Source organism: Coptis chinensis, chromosome 4 (assembly GCF_015680905.1).
Source record: "Coptis chinensis isolate HL-2020 chromosome 4, ASM1568090v1, whole genome shotgun sequence".
Lineage (NCBI taxonomy): Eukaryota > Viridiplantae > Streptophyta > Magnoliopsida > Ranunculales > Ranunculaceae > Coptis > Coptis chinensis.
The window spans coordinates 31,806,612-31,832,405 of record NC_141459.1 but is presented as its reverse complement, the minus strand read 5'-3'; the positions used below and the strand labels follow the sequence as shown (position 1 = coordinate 31,832,405).

General features: G+C 37.1%; 1 long non-coding RNA gene and 1 pseudogene across 1 annotated transcript; both read left to right on the top strand.

The window, feature by feature from the left end:
* The first annotated feature begins 4,587 nt into the window (after nt 1-4,587).
* On the top strand, nt 4,588-5,305 carry LOC147503209 (uncharacterized). Its single transcript, XR_015220141.1, has 4 exons — nt 4,588-4,662; nt 4,785-4,917; nt 5,010-5,071; nt 5,176-5,305. It is a non-coding gene; the product is annotated as an uncharacterized LOC147503209 (long non-coding RNA).
* Nucleotides 5,306-5,967: 662 nt separating this feature from the next.
* LOC147503208 (uncharacterized protein At1g76660-like) lies at nt 5,968-7,125 on the top strand (annotated as a pseudogene).
* The last annotated feature ends 18,669 nt before the right edge of the window (nt 7,126-25,794 follow it).

The window sequence follows — 25,794 nt, the reverse complement described above, 5'->3', positions numbered from 1 at the left end:
CATCTTCATCGTCGTCACCCTCGTCCTCATCTTCATCCTCATCATCACCATCGTCACCATCATCCTCATCATCACTATCATCTTCATCGTTATCCTTTTCATAACAGTACGGGTCGGAAGCCATTCATCTTCATATTCTTCTTTTTCTTTTTCATCTTTTTCTTCTTGTTCTTCATAGTCATCTGAGTAATCGGTGGTAGGACAGTCAGACTAATGAGGCCAGTCGGGGAGAACCATAAAAATGGCAAGAATAATAAAGAAGTTTGAGATAAGAGACATTTTTTTTTTAGGATTGGGTATTTTCAGAAAGAGGTTTACAAAAGATTTTTTCAGAATCATGCAAATGATGGTCTTTTTTTTTTATAGCAATAAAAATTATAAAAATGAGGTAATTTAATGGGGATTTGCAAGAAAACGAGGTAATTTAATGTGGATTATTAAGAAAACAAGGAGAGTTAATGAAAAAGTAATTCTTGGGTACGGGAAAGTTTTAGGTTTTAATGATAGTAAAGTTTAAATGCATGTTGGACTAAGAGCCAGTTGGTTGAGTTTATTTATTGTTAAAAATGAATGTTTACATTGAGTAAATGTTACAAGGTTCATTACCAAAGTGGGATTCAAGCAAAGTGACGAGCTCGAATCCTGGTATCTGTACCAGGTCAAACAGAAAATCCTGGTGATTTGTAGATCCTACTCTCGATACCAGGCCAAGAATATTACTAAGTATCAATCTATACTGCTTTTAAATGGAGTGGTATCGAAAGTCGAATTTTCTTTTCAAAATATTACTAAGTATCAATCAATACTGCTTTTAAGTGGAGTGGTATCGAAAGTTGAATTTTCTTTTCAAAATATTACTAAGTATCAATCGATACTGCTTTAAAGTGGAGTGGTATCAAAAGTCAAATTTTCATTTCAAAATATTACTAAGTATCAATCAATATTGCTTTAAAGTGGAGTGGTATCAAAAGTCAAATTTTCTTTTCAAAATATTACTAAGTATCAATCGATTCTACTTTTAAGTAGAGTGGTATTGAAAGTTGAATTTTCATTTCAAAATATTACTAATTAAGTATCAATTGATGCTGCTTTTAAGTGGAGTGGTATCGAAAGTCGAATTTTCATTACAAAATATTACTAAGTATCAATTGATACTGCTTTTAAGTAGAGTGGTATCGAAAGTCAAATTTTCATTTCAAAATATTACTAAGTATCAATTGATACTGCTTTAGAGTGGAGTGGTATCGAAAGTCAAATTTTTATTTCAAAATATTACTAAGTATCAATCGATACTGCTTTAAAGTGGAGTGGTATTGAAAGTCGAATTTTCTTTTCAAAATATTACTAAGTATCAATTGATACTGCTTTTAAGTGGAGTGGTATCGAAAGTCAAATTTTCATTACAAAATATTACTAAGTATCAATTGATACTATGCTTTAAGTGGAGTGGTATCAAAAGTCGTTTTTGTTCTATTTTCAGATAGGTGTTTTAGTATAAATGATTAGTAACTGATGTAGAGTAAATATTAAACAAGCCAAAATGAGCAAAATAGATCCATTTCATATATCGAACCAAGTTTAAGAAAAGAAGACAGTTCATTGTATCAATATTACAAAGCAGAGTAAATTTCAGCTCGGGGTGAAATTTTTGGGTGGATTGAGAACTTTGCATCTGGCTTCAAGTGCTTGGTCGACACCAGCAAGCATATCGATTCCCTCTAAAGTAGAAGAATCAAGACGAAATGAACCAAGATCAAGAGGTGGGATGGCCACATTATCTTTAGTGCTGTTTTTCTCGTTCTTGATAGCCTTAGTGATAGGGCTAGCAGATTCGACAACATCTTTCTCAAGATCAGGGGCAACAGTTTTAGATGGCATATCGCTTTCATCATCAGAATCAAGGTTGTATTCAGTAATAACATCAGTAGGAAGGTATGATCTAAAACTCTTCATAGTTGAAACACAATATTTCATATTGTCCTCAGCTGCAACTAGCTCAACTAGCTCGAGATTAGCTTTTTTAAGTTCTGCCTCAAGACCAGCTATTTTTGTTTTTTCTTGTTTGAGTTTCACCTCCATATCAGCAGAAGAGTTCTTCATTTTCTTAATCAACTTGGTATTCTCGTTAACGAATTTCTTCATATCGGCATGCGCAACATGATGAACGGTTTCAGTAGCATTGAGTTGGGAGAAAGTGAGAGCATGTTTTTTCTTTTCTTCTTCAAAAGAATGTTAGAGTTTTTCTTTTTCTTTTTTCAATTTGTCATTATCATCCCTAAGAAGGCGAAAGGTACCCATATCATGCTCAAACTGACCGACAGCAGCAACTTTAGCCTAGAATCAAGATATAGTAGATAAGTATATTATAAATAATGGGCAAATAGAGATAAGAGTAAGGCCAAAGGTATATACTTACTTTTTCGAGGGAAGAACACAAAATTTGAAATCGTTCAGTTGTGGTGATTTCAGCCATCACTGATCTATCTCGAGGAAGAATTGTATTCATAATAAGAGCTTCTCCGAGTCCAAGTGTCGGAGGATTAGAAAATAAATAAGTAGATTTCATAACCCTTTTCTGGTTTTGAAGGACAAAATCAACCACAAAAACTTCAGATGGAGAAGAAGAACCAGAAGCAGTGGATGGAACAATGGGTTTATGAGTGGTTGGAATAGTTGAAGATTTAGATGGCACAAGGACAGGTGCAATAGTAGTGGTAGTTTTTGCAGCCTTAGTCACTTTCGAGGTTGGTGGTGCTTCAGTGGAACAAGGTTCTTTTCTTTTTCTTTTTTATGAAGACCAGTATCAACATTTTTTTCTTTGGAAGAGGTAGGAGCTTGGGAGGAACTACCACCTGTTGCTTTTTTCGTGTTCAGAAACTTGTTAAGAGATTTGGTTGATTTGTCTTGAACATGAGGAATGCGAGATTCCATATCTGTGTACAATAAGCAGTGGTGATCAAACACATCTTGCAAAAGTGGATAATTATAGAAGTCTAGAATTTCTTGTTTGATTTTTGGAAAGAGATCTTCGGTCATTTTAAAACCATTTATCATATAATCAAAATAACATCGAAGAGTGTTAACAGGCAATTCAAAAGAATCAAAAGTTTTTCTAAATTTTTTTTCATACGAACATGGCTATTTTTAAAATGGAGCAGTTTTGGAAGGGATAACAGGTTGGGGAGTTGAAAGATCTTTACCTCTAAGCACATTACTCTTTAAAGTGTATAAGGGAGCAACATAGTTGTTGACATCGGGTAAATCGACGTTTGAAGCTGGATTGCCATATTATCAGCACCAGTTCTAACATATATTTCTTCATCAGTGCCTTTCAGAAGCTCCGTTACTCGAATGAATTCTCCAAGACTTCTCGAGGTTGCAGGTTTTAGTACTGAAACAAGGTCACAATGGTAGACCAATCAGATAAAAGGTTCCAAATGGAGGGGCGAAAGATTGGTTCAAAAGATGGGTTCGTAAAATAACGTACCTCTAACATTAAAAATAGGGTGAACTAAGGAAGGAATAGCGATCGAAACAGATGACTCCCATTGACCAGATACAATGATAGGATATAGTGGCCATCTAAAGTCACTATCTCGATTTATTCTTATGATACCTGGTCGGTTGCTTCGTCTCTTGGGATAAAAATAGTCACTAGGCTCAGATATACCATTTTTGTTCTTTTTAGTACGTTCGACAAAAGTGTAGTGGTTTTGAATGTTGATAAGCCGAATTCTTTGGGTTCTCCGTACATCGGGTTCAAGATGAGAATTATAATAGTTGCAAATATACAGCAATCTCCAAAAATTGTCCGTGTCTTGGCTATAACCTATAACTATCATGGACCCTTAAATTCATCCGGATATTTTTCTTACGCATGATACCCTGGATAAATAATTAAACCAAAACACTCCAATACCATTTAAAAGGATAACTTTGTCTTTTTATGCTTTTGTAAATATATGATACCCATATTGTCCTTAAATAAAACTATTGCTTAGTACTTTAATTAGGAGTAATTGGTCATTTCATTTCATGTGGCTGGTGAATAAAAAAAACCAAAACCATGCATCATTTCAATTGTACGCCACCATAAATGCATTTAATTAGCCATTTAATCAATTAATTTATTAGACGTTAAAAAAAAACAAAAAGTCCTTCAACCTTCTCTATCACCAATGGAGAGGGTTGCTCTCATTTTTTCATGTGACCAGATAAGAAGAACAAATAAAAGAAGAAAGAATCATCGTATATTCGTATCCATCACTCCATCGATTAGCAAGTTGCATAATTTGAAATCAGGTATGTTTATTTTTTTCCTCAAATCTCTCAGTCAATCAAATTTCAAATTTCAAAATCAATTTATATTTTATTAGTTCTTATGGTTTTTACCTTCCATCGGATTTGGTCCTATTGCAGGTACGGGATTATCGAAAGGCTTTATCTGACTCAGAGATATTTGTTCTTGATTATCTTTCATGAAATACAAGGTTTGTGGTTTTGTCAATATATGTTCTTGAGGTATTTGAACAAACATCTTCAAGAAAATGATCTTTTTTTTTGCCCCTTTCTTTGTTGTTGTTGTTGTATTAGGACAGTTTAAAAAGATGAATACTTCGAAAGAAAACAATTCAGGACTAATGGGACCCAAGAATTTGCAAGGTAATATTTTTGATCTTCTACTTGATGATGTGGGTGTGTTTTGGATTGAGCTGTAAAACTAAAACTAAAACCACGGTTCTGATTTGAATTTTTTTTGTTTGGTTTGTGGTTGATTAATAAAGGTGGTGCAAGAGTGGGATTTGGGAAGGTGGTAACAGCTGAAGTTGGACGTAACCGACGAGCTTTGAGTACGATTAATCTGAATGTAATTAGAAATCAGTCTTGTGTCGTTGTGAACAAAAGAGGATTACAAGAGTAAGTTCTAAAAACACTTGATAAGTTCTCTCTTTTAACCTAATTGTAATACTTGATCTTTTGCCTTATATGTATACTGTTTGATTTTGAAGGAAAAGCAATGGAGTTAATGATAGAATCTAACTAATGTTCCGGTTCATCGACCAATTACAAGGTTAGGAGTGAACAATGTATTAAGTTTTGTATTTCTTTCTGAGCTGGAATGAATTAAATGTGCTTTTATCGATAGTTAATGATCAGTTTTTGCTGTTTTATAAGGCGGTTTGCGGCGCAATTGGCAAACCAGAAGGAGGTCAAGCAACCTTCTCCTCTCAAGATATTTACTTCAGAGGTACATATTTGTTGTATCCTTCTTTTTCGTTTTATGTTACAACTATTTGCAGGGTACTGATATTTCTAAATTGTACTGAAACATAAGAAAATAATATAGTATGAGTTTGTTTTTTGTTTTTCTACTGAAAATGTTGGACTTGGGACTCATTAGAAAGAATAATAGTCCATGGTCGAGGAACTTGTATAAACCAGTTTGAGCTAGCCACAGTAAAGTGTCCGAGTCTTTCTACTGATGGGTGAATTCACCTCTTGTAGTTGATGATTTTCTCTTGATCAACATCATACTTTGCATTTTATTGGTAAATCTTATTATAAATTACGAAGATAAATCAACTTATCAAGCCAATTTCTGGTTTCTAAGTCATGGAATTTTGAATAGCTACATGTACTCAAGTTTATATTGTTCGAGTCCTCGCTTTCAAGACGCACATTGAGGTGATACACTGGATGTTATCTGTACTTTCTTGTGTTTAGTTCTTGTTTATATGGAAGCCAAATATTACTGGATTTTAGTGAGAAAAAAATGCACCCTCTTTATTTTCTGTATTTCTCTTCCCCACAACCCGTCAGCTAGAAGCTTTTAACACAATTTGATAAATAACAGATGCTAAGTTTTCAGAGTAGGTTATGCTTTTCCAATTACAACATTGATTCTCTTGAGACCCTTAGTTTTTGAAAGTTCAATTTTGTTGCTCAAGTTGCTTTGTAATTCTAATGATGTTGGTAATATTTGGCTGGCAAGTATGGTGCATCGGTTGTTTAAAAGGAAATTAAGTTGGTGTTTTGTTTTTTTGTTTTTTTCCTTTGTTCAAAATACATCAGAAGATTTTCAAGTAACTTAGTTGTATAGCTGTAAGTTATTTTATATCTCAGTCATGAGAACTAAATTCTGCCGTTGAGGTCGTTCAGCATGCTCAATTTTATATGCTTTTGATCTGCCCCATTTTGTTACTGTAAATATAAATTGTTACTAGACTTATTAGTTTCTTGCATTTGGCTAGCACGGGGGTGTAGGATTCAGCCTTCATTTCGTTACTTGCTTCAACTTTAACCTTTCTTTGGATGATTTGGTGCAAGTCTACCTTTTCTTGATATCTCTTTTCTTTATTTTTTTTAAGTATTCATTTTCAAGATTTATATATCTACAGAAAGTATGTGCTAGCTTACTGAAATTTCTCTTTACAAGCTTACATATGTAACTGTATTGGGGCACATTGCAGAAAAGAAGATGGGGGATTCGCTAGAGTGGATATTGGTGTTTTGGATCTCATAGAAATGGGAAGCGAATTGGCCATTCTGCCTTAGTCCCTGAACATGTAGTGTCAGAAACTGCTGGGGCTTCCACCGGAAATTCAGCCCATCCACCTACTATTGCATTACCCTTCACCACTCCTCCCTCTTCCCCTGCTTCATTCCTTCAATAACCCCCTTCGCTACCGGTCCACCAAAGCAGAGATTCTTATCCTTCACTTCTCTATTTACAAATGTCTATTCCCCTGGTCCCAATTCCATCTTTGCCATTAGGCCTTATGCGCACGAGACCCAGTTAGTTTCTCCACCTGTTTTCTCAACCTTCACCACTGAACCATCCATCGCTCCCTTTACTCCCCTCGGAACCTTTGCATCGGACAACACCTTCGTTACGGAGGTGCCATTTGCTCGACTACTAACATCCTCATTTGGATGCAAGTTGCAGAAATAGTGTAGCCAGTCGAAATTTCCACCTTCTCACTATGAATTCCAGTCCCTATTATCTCAGATCCGGGAAGCCCAGTTGGCCACCTTATCACCCGTTCAGTGATCTCTAATTCGGGCACTTCTTCTCCTTTCCGGATAATGAGTTCACTTCAGCGGACATCCTTTTCTCGAGTTTAAGTCTTTGACCGAGAACCTCCTAAGCTTTGGAGTATTGATGGGTTCTCTACACGCAATTGGGGGCCACATCAAGGTTCTGGTTCCATAACACCAGATCTCGTGACACCACCTTCCGGAGACAATTTCCATCTGGAGAATCAGATTTCGGAGGTTGCATCACTTGCAGACTCAGACAATGGGTCCCAAAATGATGACATTGTCATTGGTCACAGGGTATCGTTTGAGTTAACTGCAAAAGTGGGTACCAACTGTATGGGAATGGATCATCTGGCATCAGTAGAATCTACAGCAGAGCCTTTATTAGATAGAACAATAGCGAGAGCTACAACTGAAAGAGATTGCCATTCCAATGGAGCAGAGAACTCAATCAACTGTCATGAGAATCTTTTAATAAGATTGTTTTGTATTACAGGAAGCTAAAAAACCAAAACTATCAATACTACCGAAAGACTGTACTATCATAGATGTGGATGAGTACAAGGCAGCTAATGACTTGCCTTTGCCGATGTTCACAAAACTCACAGAAGTTGAGATTGTATGTACTATCTATGTTGTTGATTAACTAAGACAGCTCTGTGAAATGGGTTTTAAAAATTTTAACTGATGATCTTACACGTTGGGATTATTGTAGGAGGAGGTTGAAATGGAGGACGTATCGCCAGATCCTATTATTGATATAGACAGCTGTGATTCGAATAATCCACTTGCCGTTGTTGAATACATTAAAGACATTTACTCCTATTATAGGAAAACTGAGGTACACTAACTTTAGTCCTGTTTTGTTTCAATAAGCTATTTAGCCGTTTTAACGTTCATCAGAAAAAAAATTCCATATTCAAAGTAAATTTCTATAAGAACCTAGCTTTATGTGACCTTAGATAGAAACTATATAGGGATCGATGGGAAATAATATATGGTCGCAAACTTTACTATTCACTCAAATTTTGTTTAGAAAAAGATTTGTTTGTCTTCTCAAATACAAAAGCCCCTTTGAAGAATTGTTTTGTTGGTTGAGTTAAATTGATTTTAATAGTCCTTGGGTACTCTATGAGTCTGATATGTTTTGGAATTTTTTTTTAAGGAAGGAAATTACATATCTTCCAGTGGTTTCGTCATTGAAGCAGCTCATGCACTACAGCCTTGGCTCTGTTGCTCTTGGTTCCCTGATTGTACCATTTGTCCACTTAATATTAATTACGTGTCTTTAATTACCATAAATACATATAGTCCTTTCACATTCCGTCTCCCTCTCAATCTCCGTCTCTCTCTCTCACTTTCTTTTGCCAACAGTAAAAATAACAAAATGAAAAAAAATCATATTTTCTCCAGAGACAACAAGATATGTACCACTGTACAACTGGACTACTTATGAAGAAGCTTTAAGAGAAAATCCTGTTTTAGCTAAAATGATGATAAGTGGAGTAGTCTACTCTCTGGGAGATTGGATTGCGCAGGTAACTCTTTGACGTTCATCAGAAAAAAAATTCCATATTCAAAGTAAATTTCTATAAGAACCTAGCTTTATGTGACCTTAGATAGAAACTATATAGGGATTGATGGGAAATAATATATGGTCGCAAACTTTACTATTCACTCAAATTTTGTTTAGAAAAAGATTTGTTTGTCTTCTCAAATACAAAAGCCCCTTTGAAGAATTGTTTTGTTGGTTGAGTTAAATTGATTTTAATAGTCCTTGGGTACTCTATGAGTCTGATATGTTTTGGAATTTTTTTTTAAAGAAGGAAATTACATATCTTCCAATGGTTTCGTCATTGAAGCAGCTCATGCACTACAGCCTTGGCTCTGTTGCTCTTGGTTCCCTGATTGTACCATTTGTCCACTTAATATTAATTACGTGTCTTTAATTACCATAAATACATATAGTCCTTTCACATTCCGTCTCCCTCTCAATCTCCGTCTCTCTCTCTCTCACTTTCTTTTGCCAACAGTAAAAATAACAAAATGAAAAAAGATCATATTTTCTCCGAAGACAACAACATATGTACCACTGTACAACTGGACTGCTTATGAAGAAACTTTAAGAGAAAATCCTGTTTTAGCTAAAATGATGATAAGTGGCGTAGTCTACTCTCTGGGAGATTGGATTGCGCAGGTAACTCTTTGAGGCTCTCTGATACATTTAGTTTCTATTTCCATAGTTTTCTTCTCATATTCTGTTGATTTGTAGTGCGTTGAAGGAAAACCTCTTTTTGATTTTGATCGGACACGCATATTCAGATCAGACCTTGTTGGGTTCTCTCTTCATGGATCTCTTTCTCATTATTATTACCAATTCTGTGAGGTGATTATTATCTTTTGATCTTTTGTAAAAGTCGTTAATTATACCTTAATTTTATCTTATTAATTAAAATTGAGTGGAAGCCTGACACAGGTTTTGTTGCTTTGCAAGCTCTATTCCCCTTCCAGGATTGGTGGGTTGTTCCTATCAAAGTTGCCTTTGACCAAACTGCACGGGCAGCACTTTGGAACATCATCTACTTTGTGGTTCTGGGGTTGTTGCGTTTCGAATCGCCAGCCAGCATCTCAAGTGAACTAAAGGCCACATTTTTGCCAATGCTTACTGTAATGATATTTCTGTGGTTTCGTTTTCTTCATCTCCTCATTCAGTTGTTTACTGCAAAATTTTTAACTATATGTAGCCTGTGTTGTCCAAAATTACAACCTATAAACTCTTATCTCTCTCTCTTTTTCTTTCCTTCTCTCTCCTTTTTTCATTTTATACCTCCTAACTGCTCTACTTCTCTAACCGCTCCCATCTTCTCTAACCGTTCTTCTATCCGCATGACCTCCTTCCATGTCCCATGTCCAGGAACCGTCCACCTGTCTCCCCAGAGATCGTGTCTTGGCTACTGTGCTCCAGCTCTTTCTTTCCCTATTCAACATCTCCCTCAAGTCATACTAACTCTGCCGACCTTCACGCATTTCGAGATTCTGTGGCCTTCATATTATTCGCGGACTATACCCTGTGCTCATTCGTCTTCTTCCGTTATGGTGCCCCATCCCATAACACACCAGTTGTCTTAGTAGTCATTTATTAGGCTGATACAGATGCCCCCTCTCGGTCCTCGGACCCTTAGTTCGGGGTCCGAGATACTTTCTGCCAAATTAAGCCGCGGAGCTCGGGTACATGTCCTGGAGCTCATAACCAAACAAGGGGAGGGGGTCCGGTTAGTCAGTGTTGGGTCCTTTCCTTATGGCCAGGTGTTCCCCTGGCTTTGATTTGAGAGCTCTATACCCCTCGAGTGCCTCGCACACTTCTAGCAGTTATGATGGCATGCAGAACCTGTTGCCTCGTTATTAGCCCCTCCACGTGTCACCCCCTGCGGGTTTGGGTTCTCCGTACATCGGGTTCAAGATGAGAATTATAATAGTTGCAAATATACAGCAATCTCCAAAAATTGTCCGTGTCTTGGCTAGCACTATAAGAAAATTGAGCTTTGGCCACAAGTACAACCTAGCTTTGGCCACAGTCATTAGCTATTGCTAGGGTCCCACGAGCAATAGCCGTGGCTAAGTTTTTAGTGGGCCGTGGGGTATTGTTTATGTAGTTCGGCTTTTACCTCCCATATTGCCCACGGTTGTGTCCATTGTTTTGCCAACCGTTGGATTAGATGTCCGGTTAAGATCTCATAAAACCTTTGTGAAAATAAAAGGAGCCGCAAAACAATTACCAAAAATCGAATATAACCAAATGTCTTCTCTCCTATAAACTGCTAAAAAACCAACCCAAAATCCTTAATCTCAACTTCAGGCGAATTATCTTCACAACTCAACTATGGTTTCTCTTCAAAGTCAATAACTTCAAGTGAAACCATAACCATAGAAATAAGAACTGAAGATCCTGATTCAGTGCAGTGTTCTCTTGCCCTCTCTTCTCTTACCCCAAGGGTTAAGAACTGAAGATCGAGAACAAGCATTTATTTCTGCCCCCTCATTGCCTCTCTCCCATTTACCAACGAGGACCAGGTCCAGTTTCATTCTCATATCTTTTTTTTTTATCTTATTTTGATGTGAGATTCTAATTTAGGTTTTTCTAATTTTAATTGGTTTCTTCTTACAACAATTAGTATTAGTATTAGTAAGCTTAATATGTTGTATGTGATTGTGTTGATAAAGTATCAAATTTAAGGTTTTGAGATGTTGGGTATTGTGGGGGTTATGGATCTCTTTTGGTTGTTGTGATTAGGGTTTGACAGTTAATTTTTTGGTCAAAGGTTTGATTTTGATGTTGTTGGTAGTTGTTTGACTTGAGGAATTAGTTTGTTTTATTCAAGTGTTAGATAGATATGCTTATTTGGTTGAAATTACAAGTTTTAAGTTTGCCATCTTTTGAAGAAAAAAATTGTGCATTGCTTTTTTGCGTATGTAAGAGAAAAATTGGAGTTGGGATTGTTATGTTGCTATGTGAAGAATGTATGTAAGGATGCCACTGGTAACTAACTTTCAACTTGCGACCCTTACGCTCAATTGGGACGATTCTTAAGAATGACGTATATAGTGGTGTGATGAAATTTCTTGTCTAGATGATTATTTAAAAGTTTGTGGACAAACTCCGTCATTATTATTATTTTTTTTCACTGATTTTTTAGAGGAGCACTAGAGTTGTAGGTTCCATCTTTTTGTATAGGCTTATCCAATTGATGGGCCTATATAGTCTGCTATTCATTTGCCCAGTTCTGCAGCATGTGCTGCTAGACTTACTCTCTAGTTTCTACTCCATTCGAAAGCATTTTATATTCAGTCCACGCATATGGGCCTATACTATTCATAGTATTATTTTGCTTCCAGCCATGGTATTATGGCAACAATGTCGAATGATTAAGCTTAGGGTTTGGTCACCTTTAGGGTTTGAAGAACTCAATTATATGATTAAGGTTATCTAAATTGTATGTTTCAATTGACAGATTTTTTCTACTGATACAAAGTTTTACAAAAATTGAAGTCATTTCAATCTATAATTTATGCTAAGGAGGAGCTTGTTTTAATATATAAATTAACCATGGGAAATTTGATAATTTTCTATGTTATTAGGTTATTGTGGCATTTTTATTTCAAACTAGAGCTAACTCATTTTAGAATGAAAAATGTTTATTTTAGACTCTCGTCGCTGTAAATTGATGGTTAGTTGCGCTAGGTGTGTATTGGTTATTAGTTATTTTAGACGCATAACAGTTTTACATGGTTCGCTTGGTTTATTGCTAATTCGGTATAATTTTGTTAAGTTGCAATATAATATTGTGGTAAACTCAAATACTCAATCTGTTTGTGCTTGTGTTTAGTAGTAAATAGTTGGTTTGCTTGGTGTGCGAGCACCGTATATTGGATGCCCAGCGAGTATATAAAGGATAGTAGATATAGTGGCATGGGTATAAGGCTATGTGGTGTGCAAACACCTAATGCTAGTACATAATCCCTTATAGTGCCTTTAAGGGATGGGGCATCTTCTAGTATTAGAATATGATAGGATTTAGATCCTAATTAGACATAATCCAATATGCCCTCATCACTAAACATTAAACTACATTCCAATTCTTTGTACATTTGAGGTATGCATATCGGTACCTTCGTCATGCTTCCAAAAACTTTTCGGAAAAGGGAATCCGAATTTCAACAATTCAAGGTGTAGTAGTTAGTCTTTCTTAATTAATGGTAACAAGAAGATCATTATCTGGATTATCGTGATACATAATGAGTATGCAATGTAATTATTCTGTTCAAGATGCATCATTATTCTGTTTTTCTTCACACGTGGTATGATATGTTTTTCAGTATTCATACTAATATCTTTATAGTATTTGTTTTCCGCAAACTTTTCTAATTCCTTGTATTAGTTTTCTGGCCTGTGTTTTCCAAATTCGCCTCTTGCCAAGTATTGGATCTGAACATTTTTAATGTCTTATACAGTTATACTAAATGCACAAGGTAGCCTATGCACTAAAATGAAACATATTTGGATGGGAACATGGTTGAACCTAAAATATTTTGCTTCATGAAGTTCAGGTCATTAATTCCTTATGATACTTCTACTTGTTGTTCAAAGATATTAAGGTACCTGTCTCAGACCTGTCGACTAATTGATGTGCAGGAGGCATGATTTTTGTTATTAGTTTTCAACATTTTTGTTAGTATCTAATGCCTAAAGAAAAATTTAATCTTACTTCACTTAAATGAAATTACAACGATTTTAAGAGCTAGAAGCCCTTGTAGACCGATGAGGAAGGAAGTTTCAATTGTGTGTAAGAAGATCGACACAGTGAACAAAGAACTCAAACCACTAGGACAAAGCTGCCAAAAGAAGGTGAACTAATCGAAGAATGATTTAGGGAAAGATCTCGACAATAAGAACACCTTTTTTTGCCTTGAACTATGATATTGAATTATCTTTTGTGCCTCCTTTATGTTTTCTATTTCTTTTCAAAGTATGAAATCAGGATGGCTGGGAGCTTAATCCATATATGTAGTGATGCTAGCAGTGAAAATACTTGTATGATTCATAGAGAGTGGATTGACTTTAGCTTTATATCGAAGTCAAACACCAATCTAGCTGTTTCTAAAGGAGTGAAGCTTGCTTCAAGTAAGCATATAGAACTTTCATATAAACTTTGAACATAGTTTTCATTAGGATTTGATGTAAGCTAGCTAGCTATTTATTTAGAAAACATGTGTTAATGGCTAGCAATACGTCCATACCTCATGTATGCGATTAAATATTCCGATGTCTTCTTTTGATGGAACTTCAAGATAGTGACTATTTTAATACTCTCTATACTCACTTTTCTTAGAAATAGAGGATTCAAGAAGGATGTATGGTCTTATACTGAAAGATGTAAGTTGTTGCTACTTCATAATTCATTATATAGTTATGTTCTATTTTTAGTTTGCCACTCCTTTCCTTTATTGTTGATACATTTGTTGCATTTCCATGTTGCTAGAGTTACTACTGAAGTTAGTCCCACTGAAAAGGTGTGGTTTAGGTTTCTTAATTCATTTTTAGGTTATTCTAATGTTAGTGCCCATTTTTAATTTTGGTGTTTTTTATACTTACAATTGAAATAAATTAAAGTTAACTTTCTACTATAAGCTTTTATGGGAAAAAGTAAGTGTGCATATGAGAGTAGCTATATTAGAGATTTTGACTTACCCAATTCAAATGAGAACTCACAAAAGACAATACCTGACCTAGGTGAACTATAAGATGAAGAGTATGAACCTTTGAACAATACCAGCTAGTTTGGTATTGTAACAGACCTTGGTTTGAATCCTGCACATAGAACACCTTGGCCGGTTTAATTATAAATAAGGATGGCTTTTACAATTTGATGATTAGGGCTTTTATTTTATCTCATTTAGATTTACTCTCCCAGGTTGTTTGAAATGTAAATGAAGCAAAGAAGTTGGAGTCAACAACATTACAATGCAGACTTTGGCAAGGATTATTTTTAATTTGATCTTTGCTATATCACATGATTTTCTGTGAGAAGCTATATTAGAGATTTTGACTTACCCATTTCAAATGAGAACTCACCAAAGACAATACCTGACCTAGGTGAACTATGGGTCGTGGCAAAAGGTTAGCCACAGGCGCATTGGCAACGGTTTTCCGACAGCTTATAACAGTGGCAAAAAGTCTTTAGCCATGGTCTATGGTCGTGGCAAATGCTCAGTATTCTTGTAGTGCAGGTAGTTAAGTACCTCTCGATCGAGGTCAGTTAAGGGGGCCGTAAACCAGCAGCCAGTTGCCCAACAGTAATGATGATTGTTTGGGAATCGCCACTTTGGCATCTAGTCCCTTTCCTACATCCAGCACAATGTCGAAGAATGACAATGTCTGGTATTTGGTATGCAGCTCTAACTATGTCTAAGTTGGGTCTTTTTGGAAAGTGAGGATTCAAACCACCACTACATATGTTGTTATCTTCCATAATTTCGCGTTCTGACTCTGAGGTCACAGTCTCGAAAGGATGGCAAGCTAAGTCATCAACCAAATCGTTGAAACCAATCTGGTTCATCGATTCTGATTCTTTGTGATGTTGAAATTTGGAAAAGAAGCATTTGCCGAGTTGTAGACTCGATATTTTCATTCGACATGACGGTATCACTAGAAACAATAAATTTTTTATTAGAATTATATCCCTCATCTATACTACTATCGATATACTCTGTATAATTGTATAATATATTATTTGTGATACACATGTCAAGGTTTCGTGGTGACAATGTTGAGTTTCGAGGTAAGGATGTGTGTCTCAAAAGCATACGTTCTTGACATTGAAACCAGGATCATTTTGATAGGGTGCGCCTAATGTTAACACAAGTTTTTCTCCTAGCCATACTGTCAAAAATTATAATTCAAAATCTAGTTAGTATAGGTGATTGTACAAATAAAATATTTAAGTTCAAAACCTAACCCTAACCTTAACTATTTTAATTTAAGAAGGGGAACAGATGCGTTTTTAAAAGTAAATAGATGAAAAGAGAAGGGTTTATGGTATCAAAAAGTATATTGATGTTTATTTTAACTAACCTGACAAGATTGCAGGTAAATCTGGTGAAGAAGACAACGAATAAATCCAAGATGAAGCTTTTCAGAGGTTGTTAATGGTGGTGGGGTTTGAGTGTTTCAAGCTTTTTATGCGATTAAGTGAAGAGAGAGAAAGTGAAAGCGTGTTTTATAGTCGGTATTTCGAAATGATTTTTTGTTTCTAACAGTAACCGCTTGATAATTTGAAATTTGAAAGTTGAATTTGAATTTTTAAATGTAATTTTTTTTATTTTGCTCAGTTGTTTCTCGAAGCATTCAAATTTTTATATTGAAATTTGAAAGTTTCGAGAGGGGGCAATGTCTGGGCAAATATCGTCAACCCGATATTCCAGCCAGATATCATAATTAAACGCGAAATATAGACATAAATGTCGATATCTCGAGCTTAAGTCCATATGTTGTAGGTTAAAAGCGGGAAAAGGAGGAAGAAGAGAAGGGACACATGGCAGGAAATGATTGGGCAAGACTACACCTGAACCACTATATAAAGACTAGATGGAGGAAGATAGAGGAGATTGGATTCATTCTAAAAAAACTGTAAACCCAGAGCGAAATAGAGAGAGATAGAAAAAATGTTGTAACCGCCATTGTTGATCAATAACCAAAGTTTATTCTTTTATCATTTCAATTCTAAATCTTCATCAGTTCATTGATAATCAGATAGTTTTCTTGATCACTACAGTTTTTATAGACATTGGGGGTGTACATATGGTAGGACACGTGTGGTGGTATGGACAGATGTGTGGTTACGACGAGCACGTTTGTAGTAACACTAGGTGTTAAGTTGTTTGAGTTGACATGTGACGTAATGATTTGGGTATTACGGTGGATGGGGGCCTAATGCTAATGATTGCAATGAGAGTAGTAGGTAATGATGTCACGAGATGAAGTCGAGTGACAAGTCATTGATGCTGATCTAATGTCGAATGAATCATTGATACTTTGATGAATGTGCGAGTCACTAAGCATGGGCGAGTGTTCAGCTTGATGAGTGTACGAGTCATTGAGCTTGACAAGTGTACGAAGTTGAGTCAGCTTCGAGTGTGACGAGTATCCGTATGTATGGGGTCGTTATGAGTTGGTGGAGTCAATGTGATCGACTTAGAGTAGGAGGTTCCTTACATCTACCATACTTGAAGTTCTAGCCTTCATAATCGGTGGATACTTGAAGACTCCCTACTATTTCGCAAGATAAATTATCAAGTATACTAGAAAGTAGAAACTAGACTAGTGCATCTGTGTATATTCCCTGGGCCAAAGCACCCATGCAAATTACAAATAGAAGTTTCTTATTAAAAAAAAAAATCTCCTTCCATTGAAATGAGAAATCCATTTTTTTTCCTAGTATTTGTAGCGTTCTCTTGCCAACGATATATGTTAGTATGTATCTATATAAGGATGTATAGTACTAGTGTCTGCATAAGAGCTTGATTTAGGTTTTTCTTCTTTTGGTCTCTAGAAACAATCCTCATTTTCATTGCTAGTGGATGATATCATTGTGTTCTTGCCGTCTAAGGCAAGTACCGATATCGCATAGATAAACACAAATTTGCAGCTTCTGTGGTTGTATAATCTTGTATTTCAACATATCAAAGTTGCTTTTCTTTTTCTTTTTCTTTTTTTCTCACTAAAATACTTGACATGTATATATTATAATAGAGAGGGGTCTAGGGACATATCTTATAAAAATACGTAAACAAACTCTTATTTGTTAGGGCATTTATAAGTTTTAGATTAGGCTAATTTTTTTTATAGATGTGATCTCCTAACTATTCTAAATATTGTCATAAATAATCAAAAAAATTATAAATTTTTAAACTTGCCAAATATAATATAATAAATAGTAAAAATGAACGGTCCATAATTAGCCAAATTTTGTAATTTGTTGAGTAAATTTGGCAAATTTTGAAATTTTTGATTATTTGTGACAAAGTTTAGAATAGTTAAGAGAATATATCTACAAAAAAAAAATAGCCTAATCTAAATATTATAAATGTCCTAACGAATTTGAGTTCGTTTACGTGTTTTTATAAGATATGTCCCTAGAACCATTCCCATTATAATAATATAGGAATACACTTAAAGAGTTAGAGTCCAAATAACATTTTGAAATAGTACCCATATCAGATGAGCTAATCGCCCATTTTGCAAGATCATGAGCCTCTTCCATTAAAACAAAACATATCAAAGTTGTTTAACTTCACCATTCATTTTTTTTAATCAAGTTGTTCATATGAATTTGGGCATAAAATAGGAAGCATGCCCGGAGAAATGTTTCATTGGATGCATATATATAAGATTCTATTAGAAATGAATTAGCTAGATTATAGAACTGCAAAAACAATATTTGGGTATTTAGGATGACTTGCAGTTTAATGATCGACACACGAAGTTTATAATCAATTCCAAGGTCAAATTGTGAAAATGGATAATTGTAGTCTGTAGATCAGTACTTCGAATCCGGGGATTTAGTTTAAAGCTACAAGTCTACAACAGAAAATCATTCTCTGCCCCTTGCGTGACACGGAAACACTAGAACAGCATAATTCCTTCTTTTGAAGTTATTATAAAGGGGCGTTTTAGTATTCCTTCACATACAAGATCAGGTGGGGAAAAGGGATTGATTATTGGACAGACTGAGTTCGTTCTATGAGCGAATTGCCTACGTATCTTTCTCTCGATTCTGGGGGGAGAGAAGAATCAGGTCTGGCGTAGTTCATATGGGAGGTATTTATAGATGGTGAAAGTGAATCTTAACCCAACACGTGTAAAGATCAACGCAAATGTAGAGTAGAGATTGAAAAGGCATGTGAGAACTATGTTGGTAGGCATGCTGTAATTATGGGGATTAGTAGCAGTGGTTAGTAGCTTGCGACAGTGGTTAGTAGCTTGTAACAGTGGTTTGTGTAAGTGCAGTTTTGGTCATGATTGCTTCTAGAAGATAGGCTGAGTCATGATATAGAACGATCTGCGTAGTGATACAATATATTCTAGAGCGATCTCGTAGCTCGTGGACGCGAGCTAGTGACGTAGGTTAGAGAAGTAAGTCAGAGGTCGGTGTGGTGTTTCCACCATGCTGATCACGTGCTTGATATTCCTGAATGAGAATGTCACTCCCTCACACATCCCCCTCTCAGTAGGTCGTGCAATTCATTGAAGCGATCTGCTGAGAGAACGCAGTAGCGCGTGTTGAGCATGCATGAAGAGACGAACTGATGTAAATGGAAATACCCAAGGAACTATAGAGATCGATTCGTACTATCTGGTGAACTGGTATGCGGTAATAGCTCACACGTGTATGGCACATGATCAAATCTGAGCAGTTGCGGAGAAAACGTGCCTCCCCATTTCTTTGGGATTTGAAAAGATAGGATAGCTTATTGGAAGTCGTGTGCGGCTAGGGTTAGGGTGTAATCATAACGCTTTGGGAACTGGAGGGGCAGTTATACAGAACTGGAGGGGCAGTTATACAAAACAACGCTGGCTATCTGAATCGCCATTTCTTGCTTCTCTTTTTCAGAAAAATTCACTACATCAAGAGTCTTCAGGTTAGTTTTCTGCCATTGTTAATCTTCCACTCTCTGCTTCATTCTTGCTTTTTGTTGTTGAGTTGTTAGGTCGTTCGTTTTGTTGCTTGTTGCTGGAGTTGTGAGTGACAAGAGAAAGATGTCTGACTCAGACGATACACGATCTAATGAGATTGGCAAAGTTTCTCTTGGTTGGGATGATGTGGAAGAAGAAAAGGAGTCAGTTTTTGGTGTGAGTGAGGGTGGTGATGATGATGAGGTTAAGGGTGGGGAAGATGATGCCCAATCTGCATCTGTGGTTGCTGTAACTAGCACTTCACGTCGCGATGAGAGATCATCGTCCAGTGGGCTGCCGCCTAGGACTGTATACAAACACGCTTTGAGGCGTTCCACTACCTGAGAAAGACTTATGGGATAACCGTAAGCAGTCTGGAGATCTACGAGCCAGGACATGACGCACAGGTCTTTAGTGATAGGTAGAATCCACCGAACTACGGGGTTATAGTTTGTGAGGGGCAATTGAGGGCTCATATGACGATACCATTCTCTAAACTGGTCTATGCATTTTTGAACTTTTGTGGCAAAATGCCTTGTCAGTTTGTGGGTAACACGTGGCGGTTGTTCAAGGTGTTTGACCTGCTGAATGCCAACGGTGAGTACCGGATAGGGGTTGCTGACATTATTAAGCACTTCTCAGTAAAGCGATCTCAGGCTCTTAACTTTAATTTGCAAACACGAACTAAGAGGTCAAGCGTGCTGGACGGTGTGAGTAACGAGTCTTGGGACAAAAGGTCGTTGCTATTAGTTGGGAACTTCTGTGATAGAGGGTTTGGTGTGGAAAATAGGATATGTGACCTTACTGGTGGGTACCAGTATGCTATTTGAGTGGTACGATATTGCATCTGTTGACTTTGTATTGACACTACTTTTTTGTTGTCTATGCAGAGCTCGCTATAGAGAAGGGAACTGATCGGAAGGTGATTGAGAAGTTCACAAGGCTAACTTGAGCACAGAAATAGGTGAAGCTTCCTGAGGTTGCACATTTCTTTGTGGAACGGGGAGGGCCTGTGATTAGGGAGAAGAGGAAGGTTCAAAAGAAGAGAGCTCTGGGTGAGGTGATTGGTGAAGCATCTAGGGGACCTGTAATAGAAAAGTGCAAGAGCGACCTGGTGACAAGGGAAGATAAGAACCAAAGTCGTGCTGGTCCGAAGCGACCCCTTGGAGGTGCTGGGGTTGAGAGGGGTCTAGAGGGTGCACCCTACGATCTGGATGATATCAGCTTTGATATTCCTGAGCGAAGTCACACTTACCGAAGAGGAAGGGCGACGAACCTGAGGCCTGGTCTGCGAATGTTGCGAGGGTAGTTGAAACGTGTTTGGGGGTAACTCGGGACCTGGCGGTGAAAGGTGAACTGGGGGGCTCGTAGTTCGAGGTCTAGGCCGCTGGTCGACTTCAACGTGCTGGGTGAGGAGACCATGGAGGTCGCTCCGACCAAGGTCACTGGAGATACTTCTGATAAAATGAAGGGAAAGGCTGCTGTTAAAGAAACTGGCAAAGGCCACTATGGTGGTGGGAAAGATAAGCTGGAGCGCAACCTGTTGTATGTAGATGAGACGTCTGGCAAAACACGCTTTGTAAAGAGGTCGGATTGTAGCTACAAATCCGCACCTATAGTTGCTTGTTTGCTGGAGGGGATCACGCTGGATGGTGATAGGAAGGATTTGGATTCCAAAGAGTTAAAGTTGAACTTAAGGGGAATGGATAAGGCATGGCGCTTGGTAAGTACCTCCTGTGTTGTGATTTGTTTGCCTTGTTCCGCCTCATGTTATTGCTTGATACTGACGCGGTGTACTGTTCTTATTGATGCAGCTTATTGCTGGGTACCAAAAATTGAAAACTGCTGCGCTGTTCACTGAGATGGAAAAGACTGAGGTCAAGTCCTTGAACGACGAGCTCTCGACTCTTCGAGAAGTGGAACAGTTTAAGAAGAAAGAATTGGACACTTTGAAGACACAACTCACTTCATTGACTTTGGAGAAGACGTCAGTTGTCAACGAGTCGGTCGAGCTGAGGCATAAAGTGGACGACCTGAAGAGAAAGTTAGCCGCAGCGAATACCTTTGCTGAAAGATGCAAAACTGCCACAGTGCAGGCAAAGGAGGCCTATTTGGCCATTCGTACTGAGGTAGAGGAGCTGGAGAAAAAATATGATGTGCTGTAGGAAGAACATGAATGTGGGGCTTTGGGTGATCGTAGGAACGAAACACTCGAAGATGCTAGTAATGTTCCTGAGGTCGTGCCTCCTTCCGCTACTGGTGCATTAGCTGATCCTTCGCAGGTTCCGATCGACTTGGACGTGACCGTTACCGATGTGGCTGTGGCGACCTCCGGCAAACCTAGTCCCTCTCAAGTACTGAATGCACTTATCACTAAAAGCTTTGAGAATGTTGTTTAGAAATGGGGATTTAAGTTTGTGTTTATGTGTGGCCTTTGGCCTAAAACAATAGAGCTGGTTTCCTGGGGTAACCTGGGAGATTCGCTTTAACTATTAATTTTTGTTTGTATCGTACTTGGACGACCTGGACCTCCGGATTGTTCTGGAGAGTTCGGGAAGTGATACTCGGTAGTTAAGCGAGCTAGATTTCTTGAGTAGACTCAGCAGCTCAGTTAGTCTACGAACTGGGCTTAACTTTGGCAGACAGTTCGCTCTTTTGCTTGTATTGAACGAATGTCACTTCATTTTGCTCAATTACTTGGTGCTTTGCATATGATATGTCTGATTACGCTTTGTAAATGCATGGCTGTTGTTACGACCTGTGGTAAGAGTGAGATAGGCTAAATGACCTGTAAGCTTGTTTACGCGTCATGCTTGTTATTCGTTTTTAGCATTGTAGGTCGTACGTATCTTTAGGACGCATGAAGTGTTCTAAGTTTTAGAGCAACATGGGCTACAGTATGTGTATGGCACGTGTAGGAATATGGGCGATCGGGAGATATGAAATGATGGCTACCAAATGGCCTGATGTTTGGCGTCTCGATGCAATTATGACGTGCCTTAGGAAGGGACATTACTTGGGCATAAGTAGAACTGTTAGTAGATGCTCAAGGGTATTTGCTCTCCTTCATCTCCAAGCTGCTGTGCTCCAAATTTCTTGCCCGCTTATCTTTACTGATCAACTTAGGTACGTGTTCTTCTTTACTTAGTTTCCTGTTGAATAAGAATGCTTTGCTCTTGTGTTAGTTCAGTGATCTTTGGTTTCATTTCTAGACTCGAGTATGGCCAGGTGACGTGGAGATGCTGCTGGTGGTTGACACTCGCTCCTTTTTGTGTGTAAGATGGTGTATGTGGATGATGTAGATAGATGATGGTCGTTGAACAAAAAGAAGCGTATCAAAACCTAATTATCCCTCAATAAGTAAAGGATGAGTAGCGTATCGTTCCACTTTTAAGTGTATGTTTATATGAAGGACAGGACTGGAAAGGGGGTTTGAGGGATTAAAAACTATAATTATAGAGATTTTAGATTTTAATGCTAAACTAAACTAAACTAACTAAACTTATACTAAAGCTAAGAATTGGAAATAGGGAGAGAATATGAGAGAGATATATTCAAGAGATTCAAATCCACCAATGCTTTTGATTCAATGACTTTTTGCTTCATGTTGTTCTCCAAGTATACTACAATCGGGCAATCGAGCGAGTGCCGATGCCTTTTTGGGTGAAACATCGTTAAACAATTAACTCTACTTAAGGTTGTTCCTATGTTCATGTTACTAGTATCTTCTTTCCTTTTATGTGAGCTTGGGCAGCTATTCAATGAATCACCATCTAAGGCAAACACAAGGAATACTTCCCTTACTCTAAAACACTACACAATTAGAAGAAAAGTAGAGAATAATAGTATAATATTTAATTACAATAAATAAAACTCTATTCTAGCATTATATTCAATTGCAATAAATAAAAGCATGTTACTAGCAAATATTCAATTGCAATAAATAAAACCTTAAACTAGCATGATATTCAATTGTAATAAATAAAAACCTTAATCTATACTTCCATCCCCTGGTGTGGGCAATGTAACTAATAACTAAAAACATAAAGAACTAACCTGATTGAAGAACATCATGAACCAGAAGAATCATTAAACCTTAAGCATTAGCTTTATCTCCTCCCTTGAAGGAGAATATTAGCCTTCCATATAGAAGGAAGAACACGAAGAATGAGAAGAAGAAGAGTCGAAGAACATAAGACTAGAAAGACTAATTTATTAAGGCTCAACTAGTTAAAATCGATCTTTTATTATTAATCTCTCTCTGCCTCAAGTTCTGGAGACAAGAATATAAGTGAATTGGCCTTTTACATGAGGCACTCAGGTCCTCTATTTATAGGGGTTACAATGAGCTCTAGAAGCATTCCAAATCGTCATTTATTTCCTAATACAAATAGACTTCTTTCAGAGTCCAACTTCATCTCCAAAACTGAGAAGGAATTGGCTACAGTGTCGATTCATGCGTCTGGATGCACTATTCATGCGTCCCAGACTTAATCAATGCGTCTGGACGCTCGATCTATGCGTCCCAAACGCATGGGTCGCGGCTGGACGCACGATAGTCGCGTCTGGATGCACGATAGTCGCGTCTCAAACGCGAGACTCTATTTTTCCACCTTTGGTCTATTTTTCTTTCCTCTTTTGCGGGTTTTGATCCAAAAAACGAATCCTTTTGCCTTGGGCTTCCAAATAGGCTTTAAAATAGGTCCAAGTCGCATCTTTAATAGCTTTAATTCCTTGGCCTCTTCCATGATTGTCCACGGGCTTCCCATGTGATCCTTAATGCTCCGTATTGCTCTGTTTTACCCCTTTTTCTCTAATATTCTACAAAACTCTCTTTTTCACCTTAGAATCTTAAAACATAACTTACAAACACTATTAGTCTACTAAGATGGCTATACAAGAGGCATAATTGAGGGTTAAATTGCACTTTTTGAGCACTTATCACAACTCCCAACTAGCCTTTTGCTAGTCTCTTAGAAAATAAGATAAAAAAATAGATAAGTGATCAAAATTACATCCTAAAAAATAAAATCCTAACTCACTTTTGCAGGCATCGCGATTGCATTTACCATATGCAACAAGGCTTTAAACCTTTAAGTTCCCTAAAAAGGACGAGTTATAGTTTCGTGAGGGTTTTTAGGTGATATACCCACAAAATCAATCAATAGTATGTTCAAGAATGATAGTATTTTTCAGAGAGGGAAATTCCTTACCCACATAGTGCTTACCCCAATAGACAGTCTCTATTGCTAACTATATCGCTGCAAAGACTCATAGATTATGATGGGAGATAGTAAAAATTGACAAAATTCTCAATCAAGGCTTATGTGTGTACTTAGTCAATTTCCTATACTCTCCTATCCAAGAAACGGAATCTCTAGTTTACCTTTAGACAGTTAATCTGGACTTTCAATCCTCACCGGTCATACTCTCATAAAAGAATCTCTCAGAAGATGATCTACTATTTTACCTCATGTATGTGGGGAAAATAATAATGAATACGAACATCCCACATACTACCTTGAAAAACGGACTTCTGGATGAAATTAGTCTCATGGAAAGAATGTCAATCACATATGAAGTGTCGGGTCCTTCACTTTAGCATCCTCTCACCTATTCTAGACTTCGTACCATACTTTAGTGATAAGTCATGGGTTGTAACTTGGCTTGGGTATTGGTTTATGAAGGAAAGGTAAAAAGGATTCAAATGTTGTTTCTGAAAAACACTAAAGGTTTTGCTTCTTTCTTTGGAAGATTTCTTCAAATTCTGTATTGCAGAGAAAATTCTTCTTTTGCCTTAGCTTTTCCATCCATTCTATTCAATTTTTTTTTTTTTTTTCTCAGTGGTATATCCTTGATTAGTACTGGATATGCTTGTTTTCCACTAGCTTCTTTCACTTTGAACAAAATGATGGTCTTCATTGTATCTCTCTGATATTTCCTTGTAATCTTTCTTTTATGGTCTTTCTTCCTCCTTGTGCCCCTCGTATTCTCAGAAACATATGGGTATGGCTGATAAAGATTTTGGCTATACTCCTTGTCTGGAGTTGGGTAAAGGATAAAGGGTTTTGGAAGAAAATGGCTTATTGTAAGGCTCAAAAGGGTTTAATATGATGGTCCTACTAGGTGGGATAAAGGCTGAATGGGTTCACTACTTGACTTATCAGTATGATACTCTGTTTCGAATAGACTACAAGACCTAATGGCTATCTCCCCAGTTGATGTCACTTCATGATTAACCAAATCAACGAATAATGAGACTATATTACAACGATATAAAGAACTAAAAGATGTTGAGTCACTAAGACTCGAATTTTTTGTAAGAACTCTCCAAAGAATGGGTATAAATCTCAAGTCTCACGGGCTAAGTCTAAAAATTCTACTTCCAGTTTACTAGGGGTTTAAATCTCTCTTCTAGCAAAAGTATACAAAACTGATAAAGTATTATGGTGGTGCCTTGATAAAGAATTCTATCAACAAGAACTATGTCCAAGCATAATAAATAGTCTAAGCGGTAATGAAAT